The 21401-nt window shown below is 35.6% G+C and overlaps 1 long non-coding RNA gene across 1 annotated transcript; it reads left to right on the top strand.

The window, feature by feature from the left end:
• Nucleotides 1–13035: 13035 nt before the first annotated feature.
• Nucleotides 13036–13920, top strand: LOC128127080 (uncharacterized). Its single transcript, XR_008225140.1, has 2 exons — nucleotides 13036–13253; nucleotides 13348–13920. It is a non-coding gene; the product is annotated as an uncharacterized LOC128127080 (long non-coding RNA).
• Nucleotides 13921–21401: the final 7481 nt, after the last annotated feature.

Raw genomic sequence — 21401 nt, 5'->3', positions numbered from 1 at the left:
TGATTGGTAGGTGATGGGTGGTGGTGGTGGTGGCAGGTAGTGGTGGGTAGTGATGGTTGGTGGTGATGGATGGTAGGTAGTGGTTGTGGGTGGTGGGTAGTGATGAGTGGTGGGTGGTAGGTGGTGGTGGTTAGTGATGGGTAGTGGTAACGGGTGGTAGTGGTGGGTGGTGGTTGGTGGTGGTGGGTAGTGATGGGTGGTGGTGGTGGGTGGTGGTGATGTGTGGTAGGTAGTGGTTGTGGGTGGTGGTGGCAGACAGTGGTGATGGGTGGTGGAGGTGGGTGGTGGTGGCAGGTGGTGGTTGGTGGTAGTGGTGGTGGGTGGTGGTGGTGGGTAGATGGGCGGTGGTGGTAGTTAGTGATTGGTGGTAGTGGCGTGTGGTGGTGGTGTTGGTTGGGTGGTGAGTGGTGTTAGTTAGTGGGTTTTATAATTGTTTGTAACTATTTTATGATTTATATGAATATTATTTTTTAATTTTAATTAAAAAATTGTGTGATCCAAATTTGTTGTCAAATGTTCACACGATAAGAAATATTCTCGATTGAACGCTCCCCTATATATATATATATATATATATATATATATATATATATATATATATATATATATATATCACAAATATTTTAAAATCTTTAAAACTTATGTACGATCAACTGATGAACATATATTTTTCATGTGTTGAATTTATAATTAAATTGTTTTTGTAAAATTTTATGATCCCGATTCAATCTTACGATTCCAATTTTACAAACTTGAAAAGAATCTAATTGTAACAACCCAAAAATTTCAATTTTTATTATAACAAAATCATGAAACTGAGTATCACATAATAAAACCATACGTTGCGTGTTTCAAAAACCATAATAAAATACTGTGAGAGAAACTGTATCACAACTGTATCCAAACATATCAAGAAACTGAATTAACTCCCAGGACAAAAACTTAGGCTGTGGTGTGTGCGATGCCATCATCCCGACCTCTTCCCTTTGCTTGCGGAAGTACCTGAAACCAAAACTGAAACTGTAAGCACGAAACTTAGTGAGCTCCCCCGAACTACCACATACCACACAATAACAAATAAAGCACATACTGGGCCTTGCCCACTGCATCGGACCGAAGTCCGGAACTAGCTGCATCGGACCGAAGTCTGGAACTGACTGCCTCGGACCGAAGTCCGGAACTAACTGCATTGGACCGAAGTCCGGAACTGACTGGGACCTTGTCCCCTGCATCGGACCGAAGTCCGGAACTGACTGATCATAACATAGCATAACACATATCAACTAATATAGACACATATACTGCATACTGCATCGGACTGAAGTCCGGAACATATAACACATAAACATGCTTGAATCACATAGACATCAAGCATACTGAACTACTGCATCGGACTGAAGTCCGGAACTACTGCTAACTAAACGGGCCGACATTGTGGCCGTAGACCCGTTCCTACTGGAAGGAAACTCACCTCGTGAACTGGCTGCTGTGTATATGGCTCTGGAAGCTAACTGTTGCTGCTCCGGTATCTCCCCGGCTACAAATCCATAAACACACTCAATCAGATACTAAACACTGCATTGGGTAAAATGACTCTTTTACCCCTGGTCAAAGTCAACCCTCCCGGTCAAAGTCAACCTACAGTTGACCTGACTCGCCGAGTTGGGCCGCCAACTTGTCGAGTCTCTAGTCTCACTTCTTAACCCTACTCTTGGCTACTCGTCGAGTATGGCATCAACTCGACGGGTACCCTCTTGATTCAAATACTCAGGCAATCTGCATCCGACTCGCTGAGTCATATGAACAACTCGACGAGTTGTTCTTCGAGCTAAGAAGATTGTCTTGGACTCGCCGAGTTGTATGAACAACTCGTCGGGTCCCTCCCTTACTGAGTCTAACCTCCGACTCACTGAGTCCATCCTACTGCTCACTGGTCCCCACTTGGAATCACTCAAAGGGTAAAGATCGGGGACTCGCAACCTGACTCGCCGAGTCCGAAGAACGACTCGCCAAGTCACATGCATGCAGATACTAAAAACTCGATCCTGCTCAAAATCACCGCATACAATTTATAGATTTGAATTTCTAAGGCTGATTTACCATGTAAAGCTTCCAACTTTACGTGTACATACGCATGAAAAAGGATATAAAGGCTAAAAAGGCACTTAGAAGAGTAGATCTAGGGCTATCATGCAAAATGGCTCTATAAAGGTGATAAATCTACGATTTTGGAACTGAAACATGACTAAATCCGAAGGCTAAACAATCTAATGTGATCTCTCTACTAAGAACAAGCTAAGAAATGGCTAAAAGAGGCTAAATATGCTTGTGAAAGAGAAATAAATCATAGAAACAGAAGGAAATCGGCTGATACCTCAATAAACTCTGAAATGGGTGCAGGACCTTGGATCTTCTTCTTCTCCTTTGGATCTAGCCTCCTTCTTCTCTTCAAAACTTCAAGATTCACACAAGAAATGCTCAATTACTCAAGGAAACGATTAGGGTTTGCTAAATGATGCTCTGAGGGTGAAGGGGACGAGTTTGGGGTTCATAAGGTGGTTTAAATAGGATGCAAAACCCGGGGATTTAGGGTTTCTACCTAGCAGGCAGACTCGCCGAGTCCCGAATATGGACTCGCCGAGTCGCCGACTAACACGTGCTCGAAATCTCGTCCCTACTCGACGAGTCGGGCCATAGACTCGTCGAGTCCCTCTCGAAAACTTCTAAATAAATGCCACGGAAGCAACATACCAGGAATGGGGCGTTACACTAATGTAGAATTCTGATTTTAACAACCTTAAGTCTAACACAAGTAGGGATGTCAACGGGGGAAAACGTGATAGGGACTACATCATCTGCCCCTGCTCCTGAAATTCCCCCATTCCCCCGCCCCCGAAATCTCCATCCTTTCTACCCCCGCCTCTGCCCCCGAATTCCCCTTATTACTCTCGCCCCCGCCCCATAAATTAAAACGGGGGTAAACCTTGCCCCCGCCCCCGCCGCCGATATTTTTTATACAAATACCCCCTTAACGGGACAGGGCCCCTACGGAAACGGAGTCCCATATGACTTTTTGACATCCCTAAACACAAGATATGGTGTCGGTTATAGGTTTTGGTGGCGATATGGAAGAAGATTTGTACAAAAATTTAGATGTGTAATTGGACATGTATTTGGATTAGGATTAATTTAGCCTAATATGTTTTTTTAGTGTTTTTTTTTTATGTTTTAAGTTTGTTAAAATTTATTATGTAATTTGTTTTATTTACTTTGAAGTCATAAAATATCTCCCTTTATTATTAAATAGAAAAGTGTCCCCCGCTTTGCGGGGGTCGGAAGCCTTCAATGTCGTTTTTCCGGAATCCTTCAATGTTGGTTTTTTGTTATAGTTAAATAGTACTGCATTTAATATTCATTGGTTTGATTACCATGTTTTTGTCGACCGTAGAGTAAAAACTCAATTTCTTTTCAAAAGAAACCGGAAACCAAATTCAAAGCCTATCATACAATTGTTGGATTAGTGTCTAAGTCCATAACTATTTTGGTATGTACTTGACCCGATGGTGCATGGTCCTTTTGGGTTGCCTTCACCAAAGCAACTTGATAGGATGAATTATGAAGAGAAAGGATTAAATATGATTTATTAATATATTATGAGAATAATATATTAAAGGAGAAATCATATTGTTTAATTAATATTAGTCAATAATTAATTGGTAATTAGTTTTGTGACTAAAAGAGATTAACTAAACTTAAGGGACTGGAATTGTAATTATAAGATAATTGTAATTTGGGCCATGGATTGCCTTGTATTAAGGAATGGACGAATTCTATGGGGAAACCCATAAGGAAATCGTCCAAGGCCTTAAGGAAAGGGATCCATGGGTTGCTTAGGGCTTAAGCATCCAAATTAGGGTTTCCTTGTTAGATAACCCTAATAGCCTCACTATATATATAGATCCCTTATGACCCAAAAACATGGCTAAGCATCCTTCTAGGGTTTCACACATTTTAGGGCAGCCTCCATCCTCTCTCCTCTTCATCCTCTTGCTTTTGGTGTTTGTGAACCATTAGAGGAGTGACATTTGTGACTCTAAGCTTTCTAAAGTCAATAGAAGAAGGATTTGAGATTGTTATTGCTACATAACAATCAAGGTATGATCTAAACCCATTCTTATGTTAATATGATTACTTGTATGCTAGAATTAGGATTTATAGTCTTGGATAACTTGCATGTACAATAGAGAAACCTAGATCCAAGCATTAGGGTTTGTATGGGCACATAGGATGTTCTTAGGACCAAAACCCATCAGTGGTATCAGAGCCTTGATTGGTTTCTATTGTATTGATGCCTTGTTTGTTTGTTCAAGCTGTAAAATCGATTTTTTGGCCCCCTGTCTGATGAACTCGGCGAGTTCCAATGTGGACTCGGCGAGTAGCTCCAACTCGGCGAGTCCATAGAGGAACTCGGCGAGTTCGAGCGTCAGAAGGAGGCTGTTTCAGGATTTTTGCCAATTTTGACTTAGGATAATTGCCATAATTGTTTAAAATTAATAAAATTCGAATTTTATTGATTTCTTATGATTATCCTTGTCAAAATAAAAGATTTTGGTCATCTAATTAGATAATTGTTACCTTATTTGATAAATGTTAAGTTATTGAAATTATTTGAATATTATCTTGCAAGAATTTGAACTAGATCTAATTAGATAACCACCAATTATAGTTAATTGCCTTATTTGATTTATGTGATCTAGAATATTCTTGACAAAGTTTGGAAAAGTTTCAAATTAATCCATTTAGGTTTTATAGTTTAAATTAGAACTTGAAAGTTTAGAATTTAAATAGTTGAAACCCTAATGTTTTGAAAAGGGTTTCAAAACTTGCCCTCAAGTTTTGGAATTTAAATTTCGATTAATAGTTTAATTTTGATGTATATTTAAATTCTAAACCCTAATGTTTTGAAATGTTTCAAAACTTGCCCTCAAGTTTTGGAATTTAAAAGTTAATTAAAGGTTTAATTAGGAATGTTAAATTCTAAAACACTAGTATTGTTTTGAAAAGTTCAAATCTCACCCTTATGGTTTTATTAATTAATTGAAGTGTATAATTAAAGGAGGTTTAATAAATCCATAAAAGTTTTGGTTCACAATTTAATTGAATTAAAAGTATAATTGTTAAATTAGACCACCTAGTATTTTAAAAAGTATAAAATACACTCTATACTATATATAACATTAAAAGCCTAACATTATATATATATATATATATATATATATATATATATATATATATATATATATATATATATATATATATATATATATATATATATATATATATATATATATATATGTATGAGTAAAAGTCAGTCTTACCGTTAGTAGGCCTCATTCACGAAGCTGGTCTATAAGGGGTGTTTAAGGAAATTGCCTATAAAATGGCGATTGAATGGATATCCACTCTTACCCACCGCACTCTTGACTAGTGGAGGGTCGTTAGCCGAATGGGTAGGATGGGACAAAACCTTCCATTATAAGTATAATGAAGTATAAAAGTAACTAAATGTTTTCATAAAATTCCCAATCTTAGTTACTTAGGCAAAAGTGAATTGATGCAATTCCATGAAATTACATTTTGTGCCCTTGCGAAGACGTTAGTGGAGCGTGTGTGGTTTACCGGCACACTAAATGGTTCTAAGCAAAGGTAGCAAAGGGTGACTCAATGTTTGTCATACTCGGTGGAGCGTGTGTGGTTTACCGGCACATCAAATAGGTGACTGTAACATGTGAGGGCACCATGTAAGTTTGCATGGTTATTCACACCCGTTTTGTGATCCTCGGCATCCCAGTCACAAACTAGAGGGGCATATCGAGATTTAAACATGTCATTGAAATGTTCAATGAATCTCAAAGGATCTAGGAGTTTTCATAGATTTAAAACTTAAATTTCTTTTTCGTTTTTCATGGTGGAAATTAGTGAATCGTCATTCACTTACCTTCAAATATTCTGCAACTAGATTACGACATCCCTTTTCTAGGTTGTAGCATATTGTGTTGGGTCCTAGCCTTAGTATCTCATTTGGGTGATTTACTAAGGACTCAATCAATCAACTAACTTGAATTCGTTTTCTCCCGTTTTGTAGATGTCAAAGTATGACAACTATGGTCTTCCCAAATCCTGTGGAACAAGCATTCCGCATGAAGATGATATTGCACGATTCGATCGAGGAACAAGAGATCATGCTTCACTTCCTCCACCTCCTCCAATTATTTTCCCTAACCCACAAGTTCGAAGACTTGAAAAGTTCAAGCTCACTCAAGCCCTTTGGCAAGTAAACATAAAGAAGGAAAGTCGGTGTGTGCACACGTTCTAGGGATAAAGTCACACATTGATAGGTTAAGAATGATGGGATCTGTTGTCTGTGAGGAGATGGCTATTTATTGGGTTCTTCAGTCACTTCCTAACTCGTATAGTGAGTTCGTAAGAGAGTACTATATGATGAACCACGACGTGACCCTTATAGATCTCACCTACATGCTTATTGCCACTGAATCTGCAATGGTTTGGCGCAATGGAAAAGCAAAGTTGATTGGTGAATCTGCCTTCCAGACCTCTATGGATATAGACAATGACAACGAAAGACATGCCATGATCGAAGAGTTTGATCATAAGAGAAAGGCAATATCTGAAGTAGTTCCATGTGCTGTTCCAAAAGAGTCAATTTGCTTTTATTGCCAAGAGAAAGGGCATTGGAGACGAAGCTGCCCTATTTACCTAAGAGATCTAAGAGATGGGAGAGTCAAAACGTATGGCTCTGCTTTAGGTAAAATCCATTGACTAACTCTTTTAAGCTCCTATTCTAGATTCTTAATACATAATGTGATAAGATTACAATTGATGTTTTGTAGGATCGAAGAAAAGAGAGGAAGCTTAAGGGATGAAGTGAGCGGAATCTAATCGTGAAGAAATGGATTTCGATCGCATTACTTAAAGATTAGATTCTTAAGCTACTACTTAGACTTAGAATAAGATTGCTAAGAAATATGTATTAGCGTAGTTTTTCAATGAATTGCGTTGTAAGGACAAATTTTTCCGCAATAAAATAAATTTTGATTTTATATTATTTATTTATCTTTGCAATGGCATGCATGAAAATAGACGATTGAAGGTTTCTAATATAAGAAATAATGGATTTGATTCTTAATTAGGTTGTTTGTGGAAATGTCGAGAATTTACCAAATAGGGAGAGTTTCTCATCGACCAAGTTTCAGTTGGACAGAAATTTGGAATCACGCAACTTGGTTGCATGATGAATGAGAAATTTCATATTTGGAAATTAGACTAATTCGTTGACAAAGTGTCAAGTGAAAGGACTAGGAAATCGAGTACACGAGTTGCATGTTGATCAAGTCCACCATAAGAGTAACAAAGATATTCGTCATGATTTAATAAAGGTTTAGTAAATATGATTATACTTATAAGATTAAGTGTAATTCTGAATTGATTGAAAAAGTTTAAATCAATAGCAGAACGAATAACAAGAATCAAGTAAGCAGAAAGATAAAAGTTTCTCCATTATAAGAAGAAGGGAGAGTACCTTTTATGCTTTATGATAGGTCTTAATGATTAAGAACCATATATCAATTGATCCTCTAAGTGAGTCTTAGTACAATTGTATGTCTAAGAAGAGGATTCAATAATTGAAGAAATGGTTAAATCAAGAAGTCAATCATACTTCGTTCCAAAACAAGTCTTAGAGTTAAGATTGTGAAATTGAGTGATAAGTATTAAAAAGGTTTATAACATTCATCAAATGTGGAAAGTTGTGATGCCTTGGATAAGACAAAGACCAACTAGGACCAATTTATGAAGTGTTTTGATAAAAACTACACTAACTCTTGAATATTTGTTTGTCAATAAATGTTTATTGACAAGAGAATCTTATATGTCAAGGAGTCAGTGGGAGTCTTAATGGTCTTGAAAGGTTTCAAGAATAAATCAAAATAGACCTTATCAATCATCACTAGCACACGAGTTGAGGTTTACAACCTATCGTGTTGACACTATTTTGTTTCTGTGCCATTCCAATTGAGTTAATTATTCATGTTAGTTCTATGAGTTCTCATTTGAACGCATAAAAGGTAGGCACCTTGATCAATGGAAAGTACATTGATAGGAAAGGGTGAGCTGCTTAACTACTTGGAAGACATGGTGGGCAGCTGTGTTACCATAAGGCAAGAAATCAAGATTAAGAAATTTTGGTCCATATGAGTTAGATTTTGTCGTAAACTTTGTTTTTGACAAATTCACATGGATAGGAACACATACACCATTAAAATCTAAGTGTCATAAGATTCCCTCCTTCATGAAAATGACTGTGAGGAAATGCTTTCACTAAGAGAGATTTTAAGAAGATAGTGATTGTGAAATTGAATTCTCGGATTTAATTATGGTTACGGTATCCCTTTCCATGATTTGAATTGTGAGATTTGGCAATTGGTCTGAATTGTTTAGACACACATATGAACTATCTAAGGCAAAGGTGTATAAATTTGAGAAGCCTTGATAAAAGATTATCAAAGCATTGGGTATTAGAAACATGAACTTAAGAAATTCAATAAGTATTGTTTTTCTGGAAATTAAGATGGTTTCTGAATACATGTCAAAGCTAGTGGGAGCATAAGTGTTATGTTTATAATAATCATCATGATAGTGGGAGCATAAATGTTATGATTGTATGATTATTAAGGCAAGTATCACTACAAGAAAAAAGCCCTTTAATGACGCGCAAACAATGACACTCGCTGATAGACGACGCGCATTTGTAAGTGCCCTAAAAGATAATGTCAGTTTTGCAAAATTTGAAGGATAGAGGGCACGCATTTCTGCGCGCCCTAAAATTAGTGCCAGAAAAGAAAAAAAAAGAAATGCGGAGGGCGCCTTTCATAAAATGTGCGTCATGTAAATGTGTCACTTTATAATTTTTCAGTGAAACACGCGTTTTAGGCGGGAAATGAAATCGACGAAAATTACCCCCGCCTATTGAATCCCAAAAATTAATCCCCCGCCTCTTCTACTTAGCAAGAAAAAACCCTAGGTCCTTCATCTTCATCTTCAGTATCATCAAACATCTACTCGATTTCCTTCTTATCAGTATCATCAAACTTCTCGTTCACCGCCTCCGCCCTATCTATAACAAATCTCTCTCTCTCTCTCTCTATCTCTCTCTCTCTTCCATTAACCACAACAAATGGTTTTTGGAACACAAGTACGGGAAAACCTAGGTCGATTCAAAGTCATCTTATAAAATCAACATTCCCTTAATTTCAATTTGATGCAGGTAATACACGACCAACTACAAGTCTCTCTTTCTCTCTCTCTACCCCCTACTGTTCGACAACAACCTAGGCACCCACCACCCCTCGTTTTCTCTCTGGTTCACCACCACCACCAATAAAGCCCCATTATTCCACAAGATTAAAGAACGAAACATTGGGTTTGTATTTTTGAATCCCAGATCCACGAAACATAGTCCTATATGTTGCTCCCTTTTGCTGCATCCGGTGTAATCCGATAAACTATGTAATCCGTTTTGCTGCATCAGGTCTTAAGCTAAAAACTTGTACTTGGAGTACTTGGAGTCCTGCTCAGTATGAAGATCTCCTTAAAGGAGGTGAACAAGTTACGTCTGTTCTTGAAGAGATGGCTAACCTTGTAAGACATGCTTTAACTCCAACTTCAAATTCCTTACTTTATTGAATTTCTCTCGTTGTGGCATTTCATCAGTCATTTGGTGGGCACATGAAAAAAAATATACTTATACTTTGATTTTAACCAAATCGTCAAGCATTTGACTTCGTAGAATTGATTTGTAGACCATTTCATTTCATAACCATCGTAATTGCAATTCAACCCAATGTCTATTTATACAACAGTTGGAAGATGACCAAATGGATGAAGAATCTGAGGAGTTAGGGTGCTGTTGGCTGCACAAGGCGTGATTGGAAAACGAATTGATCAGATGGAATCAGGCTTCATGATGGCATTAGATTATATGATCAATCTTGCAGAAAAGGACCAAGACGATAAGGTATTTATTCAAATCAAATTAAAGAAATCAACCTTCTTCTCTACCCAAATAACGATCATCTACATAATTTCAGCGCAAGTCTCTGTTGGAGGTAATCAAGGAAACAATATTATCCCATCTTACCAAAAAATGCCCCCCACATGTAAGCAAATTTACATCTTTTACCAATTTACACTCACTGATTTCTACTACTTATCTCATAAAATTATAACTTTCTTGTTTTTTTTTTTTCTTTTTAGGTTCAAGTTGTGGGTCGCTATGCAGAACCCCTTGGAAAGAAAGCAGACATGATCACATATGTATTGTACCTTTATTTATATCTTTTTTCCCATAACCAAATTATACTTTTTCTTGTATATCCAGGGAGAAAATCTAGTTATGGCAGTTGATGATGATGGCTGCTTTACAGAAAAAGTTACCGATTTCATTGGTCAATATGTCAAAGAGGCAGATAAAGATATCATTCAAGCAGTGAAGGCAAGAATAGTTGAATGTTATATAATTATCAACAGGGGCATTTATGTAAAATGATTATTCCTAACCTTTTATTATGGATGTATGTAGGATAAGGGCAGACTGGTCAAATCTCGAAGCTTTACACATTCATATCATTTTTGTTGGAGATATGATACCCCTCTCATCTACAGAGCAGTTCCCAGCTGGTACATCTTTTTACTTATCTTTTCTACAAAAGACATGAGTGCCCTTCGCATCTTTATTATCTTTAGTGGGATAACGTGGTATCATGATTAGTTTATTCATGTTTCTTGGTCAACGTTTTTTGCATTGGAAAAGTTGAAAGATCAATTACTTGAAAACAATGAGAAAACAAAATGGGTTCCTGCTTTTGTTAAGGTAGGTCATTTACAGTGTTTGGTATGATTTAGTCAACAAAGGAATGGAATGACTCATTCCATTACCATTTCTGTTGGAATCAAGCATAAATTATTCAAAAAGGTGGTTCACACTTTTAAACAAAAATCATATAAAATCAAGGTTTCAACTTTTCTTCCTTGTGGATTGTACGCTCTGGTCCATGACAAAAACAGCCAACCACATATAATACCTTTGCATGCATATTAAATACTTGACCATTTGATTATATTTTTAATTTTGTACCCACGTGTCTTGACTGTCTTGGATTCCCTTGACCCATGCCTATTTTTTGAATTTTAAGGCACTTCCACAAGCAACATCTCTTTTGTGTTGTACTTTCCTGCACATTAGTTTCCCTTTTATTATCCATTGGTTCCACTTTGAAACCATCGATTTTATGAGGGCTACTCTTCCTTTAATTCTTTGGATTGAAACCACCAGAACCTCTCATCTTTGTCTTATATATATCGTTAATATATAAATAATAAAAGGAAAATTTCCAAAAAATTTCTTAGATTTCAGTTTTTTCAGTCATTACAGTTGACTTGTTCTTTATGTGATTACCTTTGAAGTCCTAACCTAGTTAGTTAAAATTCTAAATTATACACATTTAAATTATGTGTTACCTTTTTTATACCAAGAATTCCCCTATGGAAAATAATTTAAATCATGATGAAGTTAGTTACTTGGATTTAAAAAAATGAATATGGTTTTTAGATAATGGATTTTGTTGGAACAAACACTTATAAAAATGTCACATGAGTTGATAATTATTATTATCTAGTTAGTTAGGAATTGTTTACTGTAGAGTTATTAGATAATTATTATTATCTAGTTAGCTAGGAATTGTTTCCTGATGCTTCTCTTCCCCCTGTTGTAGATGGTCTTCTTATGGTTTATTTATTTATGATATAATGGAGATGATTATGATAGGAGCGGGGTCTTCTTAGACATCTGGAGTGAGACGAAGCAGTAGAATTAAAAAGAGGCCTTTGGAATATTGGAAAGAAGAAAGACTCTTACTGTGAAAGAGTGGAGAGAATGGAAGCTCGACTGAAAGAAGATATTCTCAAAGAACCTGAACGTTATGGATGTAAGGTATCTACCTGATACCTTGCTGCAACCTTGTTGCCTAAGAACAGAAAACAAAATAGAACAGGAAGAAAAAAAGGAAAAAAAAACTACATGGCTGGCAACAGGTGATAACAGGGGAAGAAAAAGATGGGATTTTTTATTTTGCTTGGTGGAAAAGAAAACTTTTATTGCTGAAAAACTTCTTTCTAAATACCTATAACGTAGCATATTTATACTAAAAGAAAAAGAGTTTGACTCATAGTCTAAAACCGGGAAACAAAAATAATAAAAGCATTTTCCTAAAATGCCCCTGTGGGCTTTTTCCTGAATTACGCCAACAATGGAGGTGATATTATGGCAATTCACGAACTACAATCATATTTTATTACAAAAACTTAATTAAATTGGAACTTTCCCAAAATACCCCTGAGGCTATTTTTGTCCCCAATTCTCAGGGGACGGAATAATGATGGATGGTCAAGCTAAAATTTGGTTTTGAATTTAATTTGGTATAAAAATGACAGGTTTGATAATGGTAGATGGTCAAGATACAAGAACTTTTCAAGTCCATTTGGAATATTACACTACATATAATATTCTCTCTTTATTTCAGAACTTCTTACTTCTTCGTCTTATTAACTTTTTCATCTTATAATATGTTTGGATGCTGCTACATTTTAATACTGTCTGGAGTATATTATATTTGTTATTTGTGATAATAGCAGCTGGTTTTGTTTGTGATGGGATTAGTGTAAATTTTTGTCTGTTTTGTTGTTTTCTGGATGATAGCTAGGTACCTAAAGCATTGTTTAAAGGTGGATCAATAGTCTACATGTCATTGCATTCTCACTGTTACCTATCAAAGTACTGAGGTAAATATTATGATTTTTTATATTAATTTTCTTACTTTCTAAAATTATTAGTGTTTTTTTTTTCTGAGTTATGATTGAAAAACAGTGAACTAGGGTAAATTTTATGAATTATGATATTAGTTTCTGAAAATATATAATTAGGGCATCATTATGTCTTATTGCCCCGGGCAACATATTTCTTTGGACCGGCCCTGGGTCCTTGCATTGCAATTGCCTATTTATCGGTTCTAAAGGACTGTGAGATTCATTGCTTTCATGAAGGATTGGAAGTCAAACGACTTGGTGGTCTCCATGTCATTGGGACATCTTTGCATGAGTCCCGAAGAATTGATAATCAGGTAACTTTGCATCAATATTGTGTTTTAAGGTTTTACATAAATTTAGCATATACTTTCAGACTCACTTTTTTAATTTATTTCTTGCTTTACAAAGCTTCGTGGCAGAGCAGGAAGGCAAGGAGATCCTGGATCAACACGCTTCATGGTCAGGTAAGTTCATTTAAATGATTTTTATAAAGTTTAAAGTCAATCCTTTCATCTGGACAAAATTCTTCATGTTAAATTACGTAATAGTCCTTGGAGTAGTTGACATGAACAATTTTTTTTGTTAGAATGATTCCATATATATGTGCAAGCAAGCACATGCCTTGTGAAAAAGGGAAATCTATTCTAGTCATTCTCTTTAACAAGGCAACCTTAAAGTTGATTTTTTAAACCTGATGTTTAAAACTACATTGAGTGTGAGATAGAAGTTTATGCAGAGAAGGAAAAAGATAGAAGTTTTTGAGGATGTTGCTGATGAAAAAGATAGAGGTTCTTTAGGATGCTGCTAATGAAGTTTATGCAGAGAAGGAAAAAGATAGAAGTTTGTTGGCACATAGTAAGCTAGATAATTAATGCAATTGTATATAAATGAGTTCATTTTTTTATAACATTTACTCACTATTGGAATAATTATTTGTATTTGACATATTAGTGAAATGAATTATATTTGTTATTTATGGTATTTTATTTATTATTATGAGATTTCTAATGTATTATTTAATATGAAAAATTAGTAAATCTATAAATAATATATTTTTTAAAACATTTAAAATTACGATACGCAAAAATGTGTGTCATCTTCATTTATGACATGGCCTTTCTTGACAGGGGCTTTCTTGATACGCATTGCGTGTCATTAACACGCGCGTCGTAAGGTTACGACAGGCGAATGCGTGTCATCTTCCTTTATGACAGGGCCTTCCTTGATACGCATTGCGTGTCGTAACCGCGCGTCGTAAATGCGTGTCGTAAATGCGCGTCGTAAATGCGCGTCGTCTCTAGACGACGCGCAAATGCGCGTCGTCTATCTTTATGACATGGCCTTCCTTGACACGCATTTGCGCGTCGTCTGAGCCATTTACGACGCGCAATGAGCGTCGTAAAAGGCCTTTTTTCTTGTAGTGTATTGCAAGTTAGCAATATTAATTATAGAAAACAAGAGTCATACCTTGCAAAGTTGTAAGGGTTGAATAGTGTTTGCTATAATTAAGGGAGAGAATATTATGTTTCATTTCAAATCTAAAGGCTTAGGTTGTGGAATGTTAATAAATTTAGTCAAGGATACATAGTGTGTTTTCAAATTTCGATTATGATTACGGCATTCCTCTTCATAGTTCGAATTTTGAGAACGTAGCACATAAAATATTATGGCAGAAGATTGATAAAGTATCAAATCTTCATGTAAGACATTATGCATCGTGTCCCATACGCTTCAGGTATAGGATCGATTGCAAATGCTATAATATTTGACCATTCTAAAATTTTCCAAATGTCTAGCGCATTTAGAGGGAAAAAGGACGAGAATCGGTTTTGACTAAAATAATTAAACAACTATCAAAGGACAATCCAAAGTTCGCTGAGGATTGGTCGCTTGTGAGTAGTTGGAAGTATAGTATTGGATGGACCATATCGACATTATTATGAATAGATAAGATTCTATTAAGAATGAGTTGTCATATGGAAAATATGGAAACGTGTCCATATTGGGAATTGAATATTGAAAATCTACGTCTAGATTAGAAACTTCTATGCAAAAGGATGTTCAAAGAAAGTACTTTGAGTGAGAGACATCACATCTATGGAATTGTCTTGTAACAATCTCCGATAGAGGACTTTGTAATTTCATTGGCAATAGTCATTGTGACTTTAGTGCAGTGACATTACAAAAGGATCGTTGCATAAAATGTTAGAATCTAACATATTCCATAAGTGGCAAGAATTAGATATTCTTTCACTTGTGAAAAGGATTCGGAGTTGTGAAATGAGTATGATTGGAAATGTGTTCAATTTGATCTATTTTACAAAGTAAGAACCATAGGTAGACATTGTATGCATGCTAGGAGCATGGGACAAGTGTAGTAATAATTCAAGTAAGAAGTTGATTACCCGAAACAACAAATAATGAGTAATCGATATGGTGATAAATAAAAGGTGTTTTATTTATGCTCAAAGGTTTGAGGCCATATGAGATTAGTATTATTCTTGTGTTTCACATTGCATGTTTTGACTTCCTGAATAATTTAATTGGTTGAGAACAGTCAAATTATTCGAACGGGCCACAGTCGTTCATATGTTGGAAGTAGGTATGAATAAAGACTATCATGAATTGGTGTGTGGATTGTCTAAAGAGTATTAGACATAAGCAAATGTTTGCTGCAACATTCATGAGTACTTATGAATATGATTTGAGCATTGGATTAAACCCACACTCACTTGGATCACTCCATGAATTGTATCACGAGTGATTGGTGAGACGATAACATCTTATATTCTTGAAACCGAGATGTGTGAGTTGTATCTTGCAAATCGGTTGCACATTGATAATATGTAAACGCACCAGTAACTTGGTGTCATAAAACATATTATTGTGTGTGATTTGGTGAGTGAGTGCAAGCAAGCACTGAATCAAAGTTCATCCGTTCCTTTTATCCAAAGTAGGATAAAAGCGATATCTTTGGGCCCCTCGATGATTTAGTGATGACAAATGTAAATGCTCGGCCGGGCTAGGGCTAATTTGATTTGTTCAATTAGTCAGTCGTCATAAATCGGAAGTCGAGGAAAAGTACAAAGAGAATGATTTGAAATTATGTCTTATACGATATCTAGAATGGAGGAATATATGATCCCTTATCTAAAGGACACGCGTATCTGATAGGATCAGAGTTGACAGCGGCTTTGGAAAGCTACGATTGCATATCAGGATCTGAAGTCATGCGCAGAATAGTTATTAAACTTATCCAAGTGGGAGACTGTTGGATTAGTGTCTAAGTCCATAACTATTTTAGTATGTACTTGACCCGATGGTGCATGATCCTTTTGGGTTGCCTTCACCAAAGCAACTTGATAGGATGAATTATGGAGAGAAAGGATTAAATATGATTTATTAATATCTTATGGGAATAATATATTAAAGGAGAAATCATATTGTTTAATTAATATTAGTCAATAATTAATTGGTAATTAGTTTTGTGACTAAAAGAGATTAATTAAACTTAAGGGACTGGAATTGTAATTATAAGATAATTGTAATTTGGGCCATGGATTGCCTTGTATTAAGGAATGGACGAATTCTATGGGGAAACCCATAAGGAAATCGTCCAAGGCCTTAAGGAAAGGGATCCATGGGTTGCTTAGGGCTTAAGCATCCAAATTAGGGTTTCCTTGTTAGATAACCCTAATAGCCTCATTATATATAGATCCCTTATGACCCAAAAACGTGGCTAAGCATCCTTCTAGGGTTTCACACATTTTAGGGCAACCTCCATCCTCTCTCCTCTTCATCCTCTTGCTTTTGGTGTTTGTGAACCATTAGAGGAGTGACATTTGTGACTCTAAGCTTTCTAAAGTCAATAGAAGAAGGATTTGAGATTATTATTGATACATAACAATCAAGGTATGATCTAAACCCATTCTTATGTTAATATGATTACTTGTATGCTAGAATTAGGGTTTATAGTCTTGGATAACTTGCATGTACAATAGAGAAACCTAGATCCAAGCATTAGGGTTTGTATGAGCACATAGGATGTTCTTAGGACCAAAACCCATCAACAATATCAAAGATATAGCATACACAAATAGTAATGAAAAACATAAAAAAAAAAATTATAGTCCCTTAGCAGTTCATGAATGAGCAAATAAAACTGTTGATTCAATAATGTGTATGTAACCCCACAACCTCTTTGTTCTTCAATCGACCCAACATTCCTTTACTCTTGTGAGAAAATTCACGACCACCCTCTTTTGCAACCTCTCATTAACCCTACACAAAAAATATGTCATTAACCGAAAGAAAGTAAGTACAATTACCGCATTAAACATCATTGTGAAGTGTTTTTTTTATATATGTTGCAAATTGGCCAATCAATTATCTTTATTACTTTTATTTAAACAAAATTGACATTAAAAATTACACAGTAAAAAATGTATTGTTTTGCAAATTTACATTCCATTCTGTAATGAAATGAACAATTTCATCCCAAATTCCATTACACCAAACCATACACTTACAAAAAAAAAAAAAAAAAAAAAAAAAAAAAAAAAAAAACTGAATTACAAACAAAGAAAACTACCTTTCTGGGACATGTTAACCAGTGGAAACGACCCATAAAATTATTTTTTAGAATATGTACAGTGTAATATTCTATTAGAATATTTCACGTATTTTTTCAAAAAAAACGGGATTTTTTTTTATTTTTTAGCTAATTCAAGTTCCGAAAATAATATTTTAATTTTTTTTTTGAATTTTTCCATTTATTTTGCATTTTAAAATTATTTTAGATTTGGTCTTACGGTCTCACAAAATTAGAATGGTCTCAAATGAACCTGAACCTCTCTCTCTCTCTCTCTCTCTATATATATATATATATATATATATATATATATATATATATATATATATATATATATATATATATATATATATATATATATTCTAAGATTATTTGTAATTAAATAATATTTATATATATATATTTATTATTAGTATTATTGTTTCGCAGGACATATATCAAACACTTTTTGTATTTATCGAAACAATATAAGTATTGGATGCACTTTTTGATGAGAACACGTTACAACTTAAATTTAATAAGTTATATTAAAACGCTACCAAATATTCAAATGGATGCCATTAAACATGATCCACCTTTGTCAAGTGTAAATCACTAACAATGTGGAATGTATTTTCAAACTCCTTTTTCACAAGATAATCGTCAAAATCAAAATAAAGAAATTACTCAAAACGTAAGGGTAGTATATTTTTAAAATTACGTGTAAAAATAACCGTATTATTTTAGAAGATAATAAAATTACCTTTTAGTTGTGAGTATTAAAAATATTATTTAATACTGCTGTAAAATAGATTGCCAAAATATATGATTTTTCTAGTTACAAAATATCATAATGATGAAACATTATAAAAAAAAACAACCCAACACGTCGCCATAAAGTTATCAAATATGAGTACAAATGTACAATATTCATATTCCAAAAGTGTTTTACACACATCCAGGCTACCAGACCATAAATTTGAGAAATATTTTTCATTATATATATATATATATATATATATATATATATATATATATATATATATATATATATATATATATATATATATATATATATATATATATATATATATATAGTAAATCTCCAATCAAGTCCTAAAACTTTGGTTCGGTTTACGTTTTAGTCACAAATTATTATTTTTTATAACAAAATCCTAAACACCGATAAAAAGTTGCATTCTGACCATTTTTTCCTTGTTAGAACTAGTAACAAATAAATTTGACACAATTTATTAAATTGACCTAAAATAAATTTGACCAAGAGAACATGTTTATATAAGTTAATATGTATATACACTTTGAATGTTGTGTTGTAATGAACCTTTGAAAGACAAATAAAGTCGAAAATCCATCAAGGAATCAAAGGAGTCAACACAAGTAAAAATCATAATTCTAAAAGCATGAAAATGTTATGATATTGTACATGACGTCATCCGCCCCGAACGTTTCCATCGTTCCGGTTTGGGGGTGTGACACGGCCAGGTCGCACTGCATCACTCTATGTTTTTCCATACTTAGTGATTTTGGGAATTTGTACTCTGATAACATGTTATAATAATACTCTTTCGACTATTTTGATATCAATTTCTTATGAATTGAATGATTTTAAAAACAAAATTTTATCTGTACTTTTGGGATGTTACAAGCTTAAGGATTAAACTCTTAATAGAAGGAAATGATGGTTGAACGTACGTTGGGCGTACGAGGTCAACACCCTATTTTTGGTCAAGGCTTGAGTACACTAAGCGTACAAGCTGAGTTAGCTAGACGTACTCAGCTGAGTTGACTTGGTTGACTTTTTGGACTTTTCGACATTGACCTGTTTTGACCAAGTTTGACCTACGGGTATTTTGGGTATATTGATTATAAGTAAGTTTGTTCAAGTTCCAATTAATAGGTGATTAGTAGAGCTGAAATTCGAAGCAGTGTCTTTTTAACGATCTTTCAGATTGGGAGGTGAGTTTTCCTTCACTGTACTCGTGGATCGAAGTCACCAATGTCGACCCAATGGATTATGTTGTAGAATGATAGTTGTCTTTGTGACAATTACTATTATGCCTGTATATGCTTGTTGTCTTTGTGACTCTTGTTGATATGATTGCATGCTTAGTTTTAGGGGTGATATAGACCCGGTACCGGTTGAAAGATACCGAAGGGGGTGAAATAGACCTAGTACCGGTTGAAAGATACCATGATTGTACGCTTACCTGTACGGGTGAAACAGAACCAGTACTAGTTGAAAGATACCGAAGGGCGTGGGGGGGGGGGGGGGGGTGAAATAGACCCATTACTGGTTGAAAGATACGGAAGGGGGTGAAATAGACTCAATTATGTTTTGACTGTTATGTATGTATGATCTATGAAACATCCCAGAAATACAGTCCTTCGTTTTAAAACTTATAATAAAACCATAAATCACCCATCATCATAAAGAAAATCAAGAATCATGTATCTCAAATGATCATGTCAAATACTATATCAAAATCATATGAGAAAAATATCAGAGTCTAAACATCCCATGCTAAAACTGTGGTGTGTGCCATGCGATCATCCCGAGCCCTTTCCCTTTCTAGTGGAATTACCTGAAACCAGAACTGAAAACTGTAAGCACGAAGCTTAGTGAGTATCCCCAACTACCAATTCCATACACATAACACATAAACATATAACGGGCCCCGCCCCTGCTTCATCGAGTCAAGCTCGGCATTGGCTTCCCCAGCCTCGGGCCCCGCCGGGCATCGAACCCTATTCGGCATCGGGCCCCGCTCGGCATCGAGCCTCACCCGGCATCGAGCAAATATCGGAATATAGAAGAGCATAATCAGTAATACACATAAACCTAATCACATAACAATAACACTTAAACATTCCTCGAGCCCTGCCCGACATTGGACTATAATCCGGTAACATACTAACATTCTTCAGGACCGCCCCAACATCGAACTGAAGTCCAGAAACATACAATACAAACACATGAAAGAATCACAAAGACATCAAGCATACAAACATTCCTCGGGACCGCCCCGACATCGTATTGAAATCCGAAAAAGCACATAAACCTACATCGGGCCCCGCCCAGCATCAGATCATAGTCTAAAATTACTACTAGCTAAACGGGTCGTCCTTGGTTCCTTACACCCGTTCCTACTAGAGGAAACTCACCTCGTAAGGTTGACTGCTGAAAACTCGAGTGAAGAATCTCTGACTACTACTTTGGCGACTCCCCGACAATCAATTTCATAATAACACTTAATTAAAATATGATAATTCTTTATATGGTAAAATGACTATTTTACCCTTGGTCACAGTCAATGCTTGGGTTAAATTCAAAGTCAAGGTTGACTCCTAGTCAACCCAACTCATCAAGTTATCTCCCAACGCGGCGAGTTCTGGAACAACTCAGACTCGTGGTCAACCGAGTCAACTCGGCGAGTCCCTTCACAAACTCGTCGAGTTCTGTTTGTCATAAAATTGGGACACCCCGATTCAACTCGTCGATTCCCTCCTTGGACTCGTCGAGTTCTTCAAACCCTAAGTCCAAAACTATGTCCAACTCACTGAGTCGTCTCCTAGACTCAACGAGTTCACTCGTTAACAGAAGAGTTGGGGGACCACGACCCGACTCGCCGAGTTGCATGAACAACTCGTCGAGTCCCCCATGATCTTAATCTATTAAGTCGATTTTAGTTGGGATCATTGCCTCCAAAACATAGATCTCGAACCCTAAGGTCCTTATGTCACGTAAAGTTTCCAACTTTACGTGCGTACATGGGGTTTTTAGCTCATAAGGTCCAAAAAGGTGTCTCATAAGGTGCATGGGACTCCCATGGCCATAAAGTTGGCACCTTTATGCCATGGAGTCCCTCAAAGA

The sequence above is a fragment of the Lactuca sativa genome, chromosome 7 (genome assembly GCF_002870075.4).
Source record: "Lactuca sativa cultivar Salinas chromosome 7, Lsat_Salinas_v11, whole genome shotgun sequence".
Taxonomy (NCBI): Eukaryota; Viridiplantae; Streptophyta; class Magnoliopsida; order Asterales; family Asteraceae; genus Lactuca; species Lactuca sativa.
Note: the sequence above shows the minus strand (reverse complement) of the source record. Positions and strands in the feature narration are given on the sequence as shown.